This window comes from Protopterus annectens, chromosome 10.part0 (assembly GCF_019279795.1).
Source record: "Protopterus annectens isolate FY-2018-M chromosome 10.part0, PAN1.0, whole genome shotgun sequence".
NCBI lineage: Eukaryota > Metazoa > Chordata > Ceratodontiformes > Protopteridae > Protopterus > Protopterus annectens.
Genome location: NC_056744.1, coordinates 1,163,495,287 through 1,163,509,764, shown reverse-complemented (window position 1 = coordinate 1,163,509,764; position 14,478 = coordinate 1,163,495,287). Strand labels below are relative to the sequence as shown.

Genomic DNA, 14,478 nt, shown 5'->3' with positions numbered 1-14,478 from the left:
CCTAATGGTGAGACTTGCAGAGGTGTATATGTTTTTACCCTATCTGTCTAAAGCTCCGGAATCCCTGTACAAAGGGGTGGGATTCTTAGCTGTAGTTGCTTTTACACCTTTAGGTCCCTGGGAAATTACCTCTGGGTCAGCAGTAGGATTTTTGAAAAGAAATTTGTGAGAGTCAGGGACTCTGTAGTACCTGTCTGGTTTCCTTGGAGCAGGGGGTAAAGTATCAGGAGTTAGACTGGATTCTATAATCATCCACAACATCCAGAACAGGAGGAATTGCTAAACGTCTATGTTGAGGTAAATATAAAAATTCTCTGAGTCTCTTTTTGGACTGAGGATAATCCTGGCATTCCCAGTGGAAATGCTCTCAAAGTATGAAGGGTTTCACCAAAAGAAAAATCCTCTAGACGGGAAGCAGAGGGAATGGATTCCTCTGCATCTGAATCCTCATAAGCAGATAAAGGCATGTCTTCATAATCAGAAACGTCAGAGTTGTCAGACTCTTGGTCAGTTAAAGCTGCTGGGGACAGGTCTCTTTTTCTCTTAGCAGGGAAAGGCTGGCTTCCCCTAATCAGCATAATCAGGTCTTCTGCCATATTAAACATTTGATTTTGTGGCAAGGAAGCAGGTGCTTGAGTTTGGGTTGTCAGTTTGTTAGGCGTAGCTCGTACTCTTGGCCTTAGAAACTCGGTAGTTTTAGACAGGACTGAAGACATGAAAGAAGTCATCGGTTTGTGTCAAATATCGGTAATATAAAGAACTTCCTCGGAAGCCGGGTGCCTGCACAGCAGCTCTGGATCCATCCAACGTAGAGACATCCACAGGTTCCGTAGTCAAAGAAGAGTCTCACAGCATACCGGACTCTGTATGGGTCTCGGTAGCAGCCTGCGAATCCATAGAAGTGGGCATCAGGGGCTGCGAAAGTGCCTCACTGAGTACCGGTGAACTGTCGACTAGCTTAACGGAAGCGTCATTGGCAGTTTTGCACTTGTCTGTTCTGTCTCTGTCTTTATCCTTACGTTTTTTCAGAAGATCGGTAGTCAGATGGCTTACCGATGCCATTCCGGAATACGGAGACTGAGAGCAAAAGTATTTAGTGACAATAAGGGCCCGATGACGAATAGTTTGGGCGTTGAACAAGGCACAAAACCGACAGCGAGGTACGTCATGGTCTGGGTCTAAACAGGTGACGCAGTAAGAATGGAAATCTCGGTGTAGTATTTGCTTTCCACAGGCGAAACAATTGTTAATGTTTTCTGACATAGGTTAGAGCAAGAAAAAAGGATCCCCAATGGGGTACTTCGCTTTAGAAGACTTCAGGATGATTCAATTCGGAAACGAAAACTCAGGTAGCGGCCGACCGGCACTCATGTGAACTGCTTCTGCTTCAGGCTCCTCGGCAAGAAAGACTGATGTAATGGCATTGGCTGCCTGTTTTTATACCCCTGATGACCTGACGTCAGTACTGAAGCGACAGCAACCGACGCAGAAATATTAAGTCTCTGGTATTTGGGCCGACTGAGGGCTACCTGCAGGTAGATAACCCAAGTGTGATTACTGCAACAGTGAAACACGAAGAACATCAACTGTTACTGACAGCAACAGGCAAGCAACAAAAAGCAGAAAAAGCACTGTATTACACAACTCAAAATAAATTTGGGAATCAGCAACAGAAAAGCAGTAAACTACTCAAATCAGACTTGTCCAACTATACCAACTAGCACCTAAACAAGCAAGCAAGTAAGGAAAGGAGACGTGACAGGAAACTGATGTCTAAGCAATATAAAGTGGAAAGGAAAATATAAAGAGGAAGGACAGGAGATATATTCAGGCAAACAATTTGAAAATAAACAACTCTACCACAAGAAAACTCTTGCTCAAAGTAGTCTGATCCCATTTAGATGAGTGACCAGCTTCAATGCATATCTGAGCAGATCTTGAAAAAGGACCTCTGGCATCAAGGATTATCAGCAAAGGGGTGGGAGTGCTGTCAGCATCAATGAGTTGGATTTTGAATCACACATTGTTGCACCCAATCCATCAAAATTCTGTTAAAATGCAAGAAGCAGGGAAAGCTGGAAGTATTCTTTGCAAGATCCATGCTAATATCCATCCCTAAGGTTTACAGAGTCAGATTTCACAGGATCAAGCTCAATGATCTTGAGATTTGATGAAATGCAACAAAAGAATCCACACATTGGCTAAGGCACTTGCCACCCCTATAGTGCCTTTTTAGGCAAAGTTCAAAGGACAAAACCACCACTGTAACAGGTACAAGAATGCAAAGTCTGAAGGTAATGCTACTCAATGCTAGAAGTCTAAACCTCAAAATGCACTCTCTCTCGAGGCACTCCTAAAAATGAAGAACATTGATATCTGTGCAGTAACTGAGACCTGGTTCAAGGCTCCAGAGAGTCCCCCTGCAATACTAGGCTACAACTCTTACCACAGTTTTCGGCCTCCAAACCAGGACCAAAACACTAAAGGTGGAGGAGTGTCCATATTCATCAAGGATATTCACACCACCAGGCTAGTTGTCCAACACAATGTGTCTGAAATTCTCCAGGTGCAATTAATACTAGGTAAGACTGCAATCCAAATTGTAGCTTGTTACAGATCCTCCACCATACCCCAAGATTCTCACTACACCTTTCTAAACACACTGGAAAATATTAAGATTCAACCAAACACCCTAATACTGGGTGATTTCAACTACCCTGTCATTAACTGGGAAAACTACTCGTGTACCAACACCTTTGCCCAACAGTTCTTGGATTTCATAAATTCCAATGCCCTGGATCAACTAATCCATAGTCCCACCAGGAGCTCCAATATCCTAGACCTGGTCATTACCAACATGGGAAATCGATGCTCCACACCTACTGCCACCCTCTCATTGATCAGGTCTGACCATAAGCTAATCACCCTTGACACTGACATCCCTCCCCCACCCCCCAGTAAGGAAAAGGAAACCTCTGTAAAAAAAACTTCTCCAAAGCCAACTTCATGCTACTCAAGTCAGAAGTGACAAACTTCATGACACCCATGCAGACGGGAACTTAAAGTTCGACTGCTGAATCCTACACTAAGGCACTGTACGAGCACATCCACTAGTGCATGAATTGTGCCATCCCAAATAGAACCAAGACGCTCTCCTCAAAAAAAAGGAAGCCAATCTGGTGGTCCCCTGCCATAAACAAACCTTACAACAACAAAAAAAAGAAACTGTTGCAGAAAAGAGGAAAATCCCAGGATGCAAAAAACTCCCTTACCAGTCTCAGTAAGAAGCTGAGACCCCTCATAAAATCCTCCAAAGCTAGTTATGAAAATAAAATTGCCAAAGATCCCGAAGACAACCACAAGGCATTCTATAGCTATGTCAAGAATCTAAATGGCAATGTTCAGATCTGCTCTGAGCTACAACAGAATGGCATGAAATATACTGATCCCAAGGATACTGCCATTATCCTGGCAGATTGATTCAGTGCCAACTTCACCCCCCTCTCACCCCCTAAAGGGCCCATCTCAATACTGAAAGATTGCCAAATTCCGGTAATAATGGCCACACAGGTAAAAAACGCACTCTCCAAAGCTAAGAATACAGCATCCATGGGACCAGACAACATCCCGGGCTGTGTACTACATGAACTACAAAAATGAACTGGCACCTCACCTAAGTGTCATGTTTAATCATAGCCTCACCTCAGGCTTTGTGCCCACTGATTGGCGCACAGCTACAGTTATCCCACTCCACAAGGGGGGGGGGGAATCTACCTTGGATCCTGGGAACTACTGCCCCATCAGTCTGACGAGCCTGATCTGCAAGGCCATGGAACGTATTATCATGGAACTTATAAACAAAGACATTGGCAACCTACAAACACTGGACTCCACCCAGTTTGGGTTCGTGAAGGGCCAATCTTGTCTCCTGAACCTGACTGACTTCTTCGAATCAGTCTCCAGAGCTATGGACGACGGTAAGGCAGTCCACACAGCCTACCTGGACCTCGCCAAGGCCTTCGATACCATCCCCCACTCTGGAATCATAGATAAACTTATTAAGCTGGGCAGTAATCCCTAAGTCACTCAATGGGTTGCCAATTGGCTTACTGACAGAACCCACACTATACAAGTAGCCAACTCCAAATCCAGCTCCAGACAAGTGACAAGTGGAGTACCTCAGGGTTCAGTCCTGGGACCCCTCTAGTTTGGCATCTACTTTTCTGAAGTACAGGCCTACACTAAGGGACTCTGGCTAACAAAGTTTGCAGATGACTGCAAACTGGGAGCCATTACTGAATCCCCAAATAATGTGGATATTCTACAAAAGGGCCTTACAAAAACAGATGCTTGGTGCCAGAGCCATGGGCTCAAGCTCAATGCCCGTTTGGTATGTACCTCTCAAGACATCTGCAACAACTGGAAAGGCCACAGAAATACCTCAATAAAAGAATCACAGGCCTAAAGCAGATGCCCTATGCTGACCATCTAAAATAACTCCAGCTTATGCATTCTGCAAGCCAAGTTGCATATCGTCTACTCAGAGGCGATCTCTGCTTAACATACAAGGGAGGGCATGTCAAACCCAGAGATGTTGGACATGCTACACTTAAAGGACCACTACAGGCAAATGATGAAGAAAACATATATTTTTTATCTTGCCATGAACTACTACACCTCCCAAAGCTGCCTGCAGCAAAATAAGTACTCATTCCTAATTTTATTTTGTTTTTACTCTTGTCTGCCCTCATGGGGGCAGACATCGTGATTCCTTTGGAAAGCTAAATCTGTCCCATAATGCAGGGACTGTGAGAACAAATAACCCTACCATTTGTTGTCAGACTAGACTTCCATTCACTTAGAATGGAACCTGAAAAAAAATGCCAAGTTTCAGAGTCTGCAGCTCATGTGTCATTGACTGGTATGCGCTGAGTTTTACAAATGTTGTTCCTACTAATGTACTATACATTCTCTGAAAGAAACTTGCAAAAGTGTCAACAAATTACTGAGATAAAAAAGACTTTTCACAAGGTGCAATTTTGCTAGTTTCAGTTCCTGGCCAGGTTACTCCTCCCATCTCCCCTCCTTCAGTGGGCTACAGTCTCACATTTACAGCTTTGCTAGATTCAACTATTTAGTCAGCTTTGCATGACAATAGACATCAAAAAATCACAGCCTGGTGTGCCAATAAATCTGTTCCCTTGTATGTCTCTTCACTTCTGAATAGCATTTCCCAGCAATAAGTAAATAAAAAGCAAACGCATCAGTCCAGAGTTTAGGCCACTCTATCCATTTTTTAAAATGTGCACAGTAAAATATTCAACTTGCAATGCATTTTGGCTGCTGACATGGAAATCTTTACATAGTTATTCTCTTATAGTATAACCTGAACTTATGGCATTTAATGATACATTTTACAACAGTTCTCAGTTTCTTAACAATGACCTCCCAAGCCTCTGATGTGACCAGGTATTTTTTCTTACTATTGCTTTATGTAGTTTGTCTTAGTTGTATACTTGTAGAGTGTTTCTCATCCTCTCAGCAACAGACTCCTGGAGAAAACTTCCAAAGCAGATACTTGTATTGAAAGAGTACCAGCAGCTGTAGTAGTGATACCACACTCCAAAACAATGCACTCAAACATAGTACTGACAAACACAGGGTAATGTATATGTCTGAATCAAGCAGTGATGAAATTGCTAGGGACTTCACTGAGCACAATTTTACTCTTAATCTCTCCATTTCATAATGTATAACATTCGCACCACACTTACAAAGGCACACCTTCACCTTCCACAAACACAGCTACCCACACCCACATGACATACCAGTCAAATTTAAGACTTTTCCCACCTCTCTGCAAAACACTGCTGTAATGGCTTTGGCAAACAAATGAAAATGATCGATGGGTGTTGGTTCAAGACTCCCATCCATATCTCTCAACAGTAGAGATTTTTGCAGAAAGTCCAGATTTTTTTGTCTGTTTTTCATAAAATTGCAGTTTTCTGTCAAGTCACTGGCAAATCATTGAACACTGAAGTTAGAAAATTGACAGGCATTTAATTTTCAGACTTCATATCTTTAAGAAAATTCACTCTAATGCAAAACCTGTTTATCAACTTTCTAGGTTTGTAAGTGCAATATTTATAAATTGTCCCAATTTTTGGTCCTTTATCCCCTATTATTTATGGCCTTGTCCAGATTTCTTGTTCTATGGAGTTGAGAGGTATGCTGCCATCCCTTCCTACTGGAGCCAGTCCATTGCAGTTGCACAAGTGTCCCCCCTCAGCAGGGCAGCAAGCAGGTATCAGTGCAGCTTTTCTTTATAGTTCTTTTACACCACACACACACACACACACACACACACACACACACACACACACACACACACACAAAATGATACACGGTTAATGTGGACAAATTTGTTTGTTCAAAGTCACCAAACTTTTCTCCAAACCCAGTTTTATGACACCTGCTACCACTCCACTTGACAGTCTGCAGATGTAAATCTTGTTGTCCATGTTATTTATTCTTTTCCTTGGTTTCATTTCTCTTACTTGTAATGTTGCTTTTACTCATTTTTTCTCCTGCCTCGCATATATACCCTAATTATTACTTCTAACAAATACTTTTTCTCACTCTTTCTTCTCTTCCTCTCCTCCTCTTTATCCACTATTTGAACTTTTCCACTCTGACATTTGCTTTATGAGTAAATAATGAATTGTCACCCTTATAATGTCAGCACATTTCAATGTTACATAATATTGTATTTAGTCTAATAATAGGTTCATAGGTAGGTACTAGGCTATCGGCCCAAGGGCCTAAGTAAGCCTAGCCAACATGGTTCCCTGGCTTATGCCACCCAGGAAAGTTATTTTCCTGTGCCACTGTCGAGCAGAGCCACAGAAGTGATTCCCGGGGTATATTTCCTATTTCCCATCCACTAAAAGATTTTTCTTGAAGAATGCTAATGAGGAACTTTGCATGACATACATGAGTAGCTTTTTCCAGAGTATGGGAAGTCTCTGGGCCAGGAATCTATCCCTCCAGCATATCCTGTTTATTGTAGTGACAAGGTTTAGGTCCCTAGAGCATGTAGCTCAGAGGGATTGGGATTTCTTTAGGTGTAGCATGTCCAGCAGCTCTGGGTTCAACATGGCTTTATATGTTAAGCAGAAATCACCTCGGAGTAGGAGATATGCTACGGAGTAAAGCTGGAGTTTTTTGAGATGGTCAGTGTAGGGCATCTGTTTGAGGCCAGTAATCCTCTTTCTGAGGTACTTCTGTGGCCTTTCCAGCTGCTGCAGATGTCTTGTGAGGTACATTCCAAAAGGGGCGTTGTACTATATAATGGGTCTGAGTGTCGAGTAGAAGGGAACAATGACCTCTTTTTTCCTGAATGAGAACCCTTTTGTGATGAGGTGTGCCACGTAGAAGGACTTCCTGTCTACTGTGGCGATGTGATTATCAAAGGAGAGTCTACTGTCAACCTGGGTCACAAGGTCTCATCACACATTCGGTGCTGCCTATGTGGTTGTCCATGGGTACAGAGTATTTACCAAAGGGGATGACGATGCACTTTTTGGTATTGAGCTTGAGGCCATGGCTTTGACACCAGGCATCTGTCTCAGTGAGGCCCTTCTGTAGGATGTCCACATCATTTGGGGACTCGACCATGGCTCCTAGTTTGTAGTCATCTGCAAACTTCATTAGCCAGAGGCCGTCTGTGTTAGCAGTGTGTTTACAGTGTGGGTTCCGTCAGTGAGCCATTTGGCAACCCGTCTTGTGACGTAGGAATTTATACCTAGTTTACTGAGTTTAGCTATAATTCCAGAATGGGGGATGGTGTCGAAAGCCTTGGTGAGGTCAGGATAGGCTGTGTGAACCACCTTACCCACCTTACCCTCATTTACGGCTTTGGTGACTGCCTCAAAGAAGTCGATTAGGTTAGGAGGTAAGATCTGCCTTTCACAAACCCGAACTGGGTGGGTTCCAGAGTTTGGAGGTTATCAATGTCTTTGTTTATGAGTTCCATGATGAGACTTTCCATGGCCTTGCAGACCAGGCTCGCCAGGCTAATAGGTCGATAGTTCCCTGGATCAGTGGTGGCTCCCGTTTTGTGGAGTGGGATAACTGTTGCTGTGCGCCATTCAGTGGGCACAAAGCTTGATGTGAGGCTATGACTGAACATGGTGCTTAGATGGGGAGCCAGTTCATTCTGAAGTTCATGTAAAACGCAGCCTGGGATGTTGTCCAGTCTCATGGATGCTGTGTTTTTGGCTTTAGAGACTGCAGCTTTTACCTGTGTAGTTATGATCATAGGGACTCTGCATTCTTCCCGTATAGATATGGGCCCTTTAGGGGGTGACAGGGGGTAAAGTTAGCACTAAACCTATCTGCCAGGATGTTGGCAATATCAGTTGGTTCTGTAATTTTCGTGCCGTTGTGCTGTAACTCAGAGCAGATCTGGGTGTTGCCATTGAGATTCTTGACATAGCTACAGAATGCTTTGTGGTTGTCCTTAGAATCAGTGGCGATTTTGTTTTCGTAGCTAGCTTTGGAGGCTCTTATAAGGGATCTCAGGTTCTTACTGAGGCTGATCAGGGAGCTCCACCACTCATGGGATTTTACTCTCTTTTGCAACAGTTTCTTCCTTCTTTTGTACAGTTTGTTTATGGCAGGGGACCACCAGATTGGCTTCCTTTTTTTGGAGGATAGCTTCTTGGTTATGTTTGGGATAGCACGATCCATGCACTCGTGTAAGTGCTTATAGAGTGCATTTGTGTAGGATTCAGCAGTTGTAACTGTATTGTCCATCTGCATGGGTGTTATGAAGTTCGCCACTTCTGTCTTAAGAAGCATGAATTTGGCTTTGGAGAAATTTTTTACCGTGATTCCCTTAATGGTGGGTGGGGGCGAGATGTGGATATCTAGGGTGATTAGTTTATGGTCAGATCTGACCAACGAGGAGTTGACTTCAGGTGTGGAACACCAGTCATTCATGTTGGTAATGACTAGGTCTAGGATATTGTTGCCCTTGGTGGGGACATGGATAAGTTGATCCAGGGCATTGGAATTTATGAATTCCAGAAAGCGTTGAGTGAAGGAGTTGGTACATGAGTAGTTTTCCCAGTTAATGGTGAGGTAGTTGAAATCGCCCATTATTAAGGTGTTTGGTTGAACCCTAATATTTTCCAGTATATCAAGAAAAGAGGAGTGGGAATCCTGGGACATGGTGGGGGATCTGTAGCAAGCTACAATTTGGATTGCAATTTTGCCCAGAGTTAGTTGCACTTGGATAACCAAGGATGTATTATGCTGAGCAACTAGCGTGGGGGTGTGGATATCCTTAATGAGTATGGACACACCTCCGCCTTTGGTGTTCTGGTCCAGGTTACGTGGCAGAAAAGTGTGGTATGAGTTATAGCCTGGTAGTGCAGGGGTGCTCTCTGGAGCCTTGAACCAGGTCTCAGTCACTGCACAGATATCGATGTTCTCCATTTTAAGGAGTGCCTCGAGTGAGTGCATTTTGAGATTTAGACCTCTAGCATTGAGTAGCATTACCCTCAGTTTTTGCTTTGCTGCTCCTGTTACGGTGGTGAATTTTTCATTTGAACGTTGTCTAAAAAAGGCACTATAGGGGCGACAAGAGCCTTAGCCAGTATCCGGAATCCCAGGGATGACAGGTGCAGGCCATCTCTGGCAAAGCATCGTGGTCTGTCGACCATGTTGTCCCAGGCAGACAGATATTGGATCCCCTTAGAATGACACCAGAAGCTTAACCAATTGTTGAAGTCAATCATTTTGTCCTTGTACTGTGGTATCATTCTGGGAGATGGCAGAATGCTACTCAGGGCTAGGGTCATACCTGCCTGGAATACAAGATTGGAGAGCTCTTCCATGTCTCTTTTCATGTAGTCCAGGGAGGTACGTCTCAGGTCATTCACACCAACATGGACAATGACAGAGTCATATTTGTACTTGTCATGGAGTGTCCTTATTGCGTAGGTTATGTGGCGGATCCTGGCACCTGACAGGCAGCTGACAGTAACCTTCTCCTTGTTTAGCCTAGTGAGTGGGACATCAGTGTGCCTGACTATATGTTTGCCCTTAATATCTGAATAAGTGAGTGGGATTTTCATGACAGCATCAAGGAAACATCTTCCTTCCTTCTGTGTTTTTTTTCTTAAGGATTTTTATTGGTATAGTGATTGATTTTCTTAGTATATTTTATTTTTTATTTATTTTCCATTTGTTTACCAGGTTAGTCCAACTGGACACAAGGTGACCATTTTCAGCAGAGGCTCAAGGAGAAAAGCTCCAGATACATAGTAAACAATTATAAAAAATAATAAAAATAAATTATACAAACATAGCTATTTTGTACAAAGAGCATAGAAAATCAGAGTTTTACAACTGATGCAGCATGCAATGGTTAGAATATTGAGAAACAATTAAACAAGATAATATACAACAAATATACAACTGCAGGAACATAAATTCAAAAAGAAGTTTCCATAGACAAACAGGGTCATAAACTAGAAATCATAACTATATTGATATGATTTATATTGCATTTATCTTGTTTTAATGATGGTATGTGTGTATTATTGTACATGTCATATGTGCACAAATATTTGTATTAATCTATGTTTTTACAGTATATTGACAAAGTACTGGGTCACATCAGAGGCTTGGGAAGTCATTGTTAAGAAACTGAGAACTGTTGCAAAGCTTGGCATTGAATACCATAAGTTCAGGTTATGCTATAAGAGAATAACTATGTAAAGATAACCATGTCAGCATCCAGAATGCATTATAAACTGAATGTTTTACTGTGCACATTAAGAAATGGATAAATTGGCCCAAACTCTGGACTGATGTGTGTGCCTTGTTTTTTTTATTCCTGGGGAAATGCTATTCAGAAGTGTAGAGACATAAAAGGGAACAGTTTTAGTGGCACACCAGGCTGTGATTTTTTGATGTCTGTTGTCATACAAAGCTGACGAAATAGTTGAATCTACCCAAGCTGGAAATGTGAGACTGTAGCCCACTGAAGGAGGGGAGATGGGAGGAGTAACTTGGCCAGGAATTTAAACTTGCAAAACTGCTCCTTGTGAAAAGTCTTTTTTTATCTCAGTAATTTAATTTCTTTCAGAGAATGTGTAGCACACCAATAGGAACAACATTTGTAAAACTCAGCACATACCAGTCAATGACACACGAGCTGCAGACTCTCAAACTTGGCATTTTTTTTTCAGGTGGTCCATTCTAAATGAATGGAAGTCTAGTCTGACAACAAATGGTAGGGCTATTTGTTCTCACAGTCTGTGCATTGAGACAGATTTAGCTTTCCAAAGGAATCACAATGTCTGCCCCCATGAGGCAGACAAGAGTAAAAAAATAAATAAAATTAGGAATGAGTATTTATTTTGCTGCAGGCAGCTTTAGGAGGTGCAGTAAATCATGGCAAGATAAAAAAAAAATGTTTTTTCATTGTTTGCCCATAGTGGTCCTTTAAAGAAATCCCATTCCCTCTGAGCCACACACTCCCGGGATTTAAACCTTGTCATCACAAAGAAAAAAACATGCTGGAAGGATAGGTTCCTGACCCAGAGACTCCCCAAACTCTGGAATAGACTGCCCATACATGTCAAGCAGAGCACCTCTTTGGCCCTCTTCAAAAGGAACCGTGACGATTAGATGGGAGATAGGAAATTCACCCCAGGGATCACGTCAGTCTCCCTGCTAGACAGGGGTCCAGGGAAGTAAATATTGTGGGAAGAAATAACCAGGGAATTGTTATGGCTAGGCTTGTATAGGCCCTAGGGCTGATAGCCTAGTACCAACCTATGAACATATTCAGGGGAGGGGCTAAGGTAGACTGGTAATTTTTTATGATCCAAGTTAAGTAATTACTGGTATCAATCTACGAGATGATGGAGAGGAAACGTCCAGAGTTATTTTGTTTTTGTAACAACTGTCTAGAGTCTCTGATATAGGATCTAAGGTGTAAAACTGCTTCCATCCAGGACTTATTCATTATTTTAACAAGATTATAGGCAGTAATCACATCCAAAAAAGTATTGGTCTTCCCTGGGGGATTATTCAAAACTTAGTGTACCATCAGGACACAATAAAATGTAGGTAGTTTGGAGTGCTCTTGATATAACTTCTTTTATCCATAATATTTAGAAAAGACTAACCCTGCATCTTTCTCTACTAAACTGTATACATGTTCATATGCCAGGTATATATCCGCCTTCATCTATAACACTGCATGCATCTCTGTCTGCAATATTCAAGGCACATATGGACATACTGTTCACCATTTAGAACAAACACATTCTACCTTTGTCAGAGGGCTTAATTCTGAAATTTGTGTTCATTCTCAAATTATGCAGAGCCTGTCACTAAACTTCATGGATATTATATTTAACATTCATTTTAACATTTAAATATTCCTTAACATAGATTTTCTATTTCATAATTATTTGTGAAAAAATTTGTTTCTTAAAAAATAATTACTTTTCTATTGAACATAATTAATATTAAACACCAACTCATTATCATGAACATTATTCTCAAACCAAGAGAAATTTCTTCATCAGAATTTGCAGAAAAATCAACATCTTTATTGTAGTAAGACTCATCCTTAAAATAATGAAGAAGGTGTAGTTTTTCTCACCAGCTAAAAACATTCGAACTTCATTATATGCAAGTATGGAAAGTTACTCCGAAAACATTTTTCCTTTAGTGTCATTTTTGCCTCTGTGCTTCTTAACCACCAAGCCTCCCCTTGGACAGACATGCACTGTCCGAGGAGGTCTGTCAACTGAGCAGCCATGAGGGTGCTTTGTGCGCTCAACAGTATCATAGTATTTCAAGCTTTCTCTACTGTTATGGCCCAAACCCATCCCTGTGGTGGTGTGAGCAGTTGCAGCACTCCAAGGGCTTTCTACATTCCCTAGGCCAGCCATTCATGCTCCCCCACATGCACTAATAGATGTTACAGTCAGCACCAGCTCCCACAATCATGATGGTCCTCCGCTTCTCAACACTTTCTTTTTTCAGAGCAGTGATGCGAACCAGGTGGGAACCATCTCCCCTCTTGCATTATCAATTATTCCAGCCACTAATTGAAATCATGTCACAGGGATGTACTCGGGGGCTTTATCCCTCTATGCCATTGGTGCACACTCAGTAACAATACATTTTAAGCTTGTTTCCATACATCTGTTTCAGTATCTGAAAGTTGTATCCTTGAACTATTAATTACTTTCAAGTCATTAATTTCATTAACAGTTTTGGTGCTTACAAGCAAATAATCCATTGAACAGGTCACAGACTCCTCCATCCTTCTATACTTTTAACATGACATATGTTTCAATATCTGTCCTACAAAGTTCACTAAAAAAAATGAACAAAGTTTCATATCTGCAAATTCTGTATGTATACAGACCACAACCAGTCCACAATGGACATCAGAATCTGGCAAAATGAAAATTTACAACAAAGATATATGTATTATTCAAGGTGAGAAATATAAGTCAGTTCTGCTGGCACAGAGGGGAAAATCAATGATTGTTCCAGATAACACAAGCTCAATTTTTGGCAAGGGCAACTGTTAGAGCTGGTGTGTGTAGGGATAGGAATATGTATCCTAGAGGGCAGATTAAGTCAGAAATTGATATGATCCCTCGGGGGATATAAATTCGATATGGGGGGGCTTTGTTTTTAGCTTACTCAGCAGTCAGCTGATGTCAGCCTTTATTGCAACTGCACAGAAGCATATACTTACATAGAAGGGTGTAGTGGCCCCTGCAGTAATACAAGTTGCACGTCTCTACCATACCAAAAAACATCATGACTGACTCTTGCCTTCAGGAATGAACATGCTGGCCAGTGTATGGGAAGACTGATGGTTGGCCATCAGAAGATGGGATCTAAGATGCCAAATATAAAGGCTATAAAAAGCAGAAATATATGGCATTGTAGCATTAATCAAAAACAATATCCATTTCTGAAAGTGACATGTAAACATTTAAATGTTTTGGCACAAAAAAATGAAACTTCTCAAAACAAAAACTGAGGATATGGCTGTTCCACTACTATCTGACTTCAGAGCACATTCGAAATGCAATCAATAGTATCATTCATTTGTCCTGAAAAAAAGGTTACCAGAAAAATTATTTTGAAATGATCCCCCTTATATATAGACAGGGCATTCATTTCCTTCCACATCCCAAAGCATGCTGTAGGTGAATTAGCTTTTCTAAACTGTATGTAGGTGTTGTACCACGTGTGACAGGGAGAGCAAAAGAGAGGAAATGAATGAATGAATGAGGGTGTGTGTGTGTGTGTGTGTGTGTGTGTGTGTGTGTGTGTGTGTGTGTGTGTGTGTGTGTGTGTGTGTGTGTGTGTGTGTGTCCGTGCATGCTCATCTCCATCTTGCAATGGGTCGTTGTCCTGGGCAGG

At 41.8% G+C, this 14,478-nt stretch overlaps 1 protein-coding gene across 1 annotated transcript in view; it reads right to left on the bottom strand.

Annotated features, from left to right (window-relative positions):
* The window catches only part of RAD54L (RAD54 like), a 652,988-nt gene that overhangs the window by 466,484 nt on the left and 172,026 nt on the right, over positions 1–14,478 (bottom strand). The gene's annotated exons all lie outside the window — the stretch shown is intronic.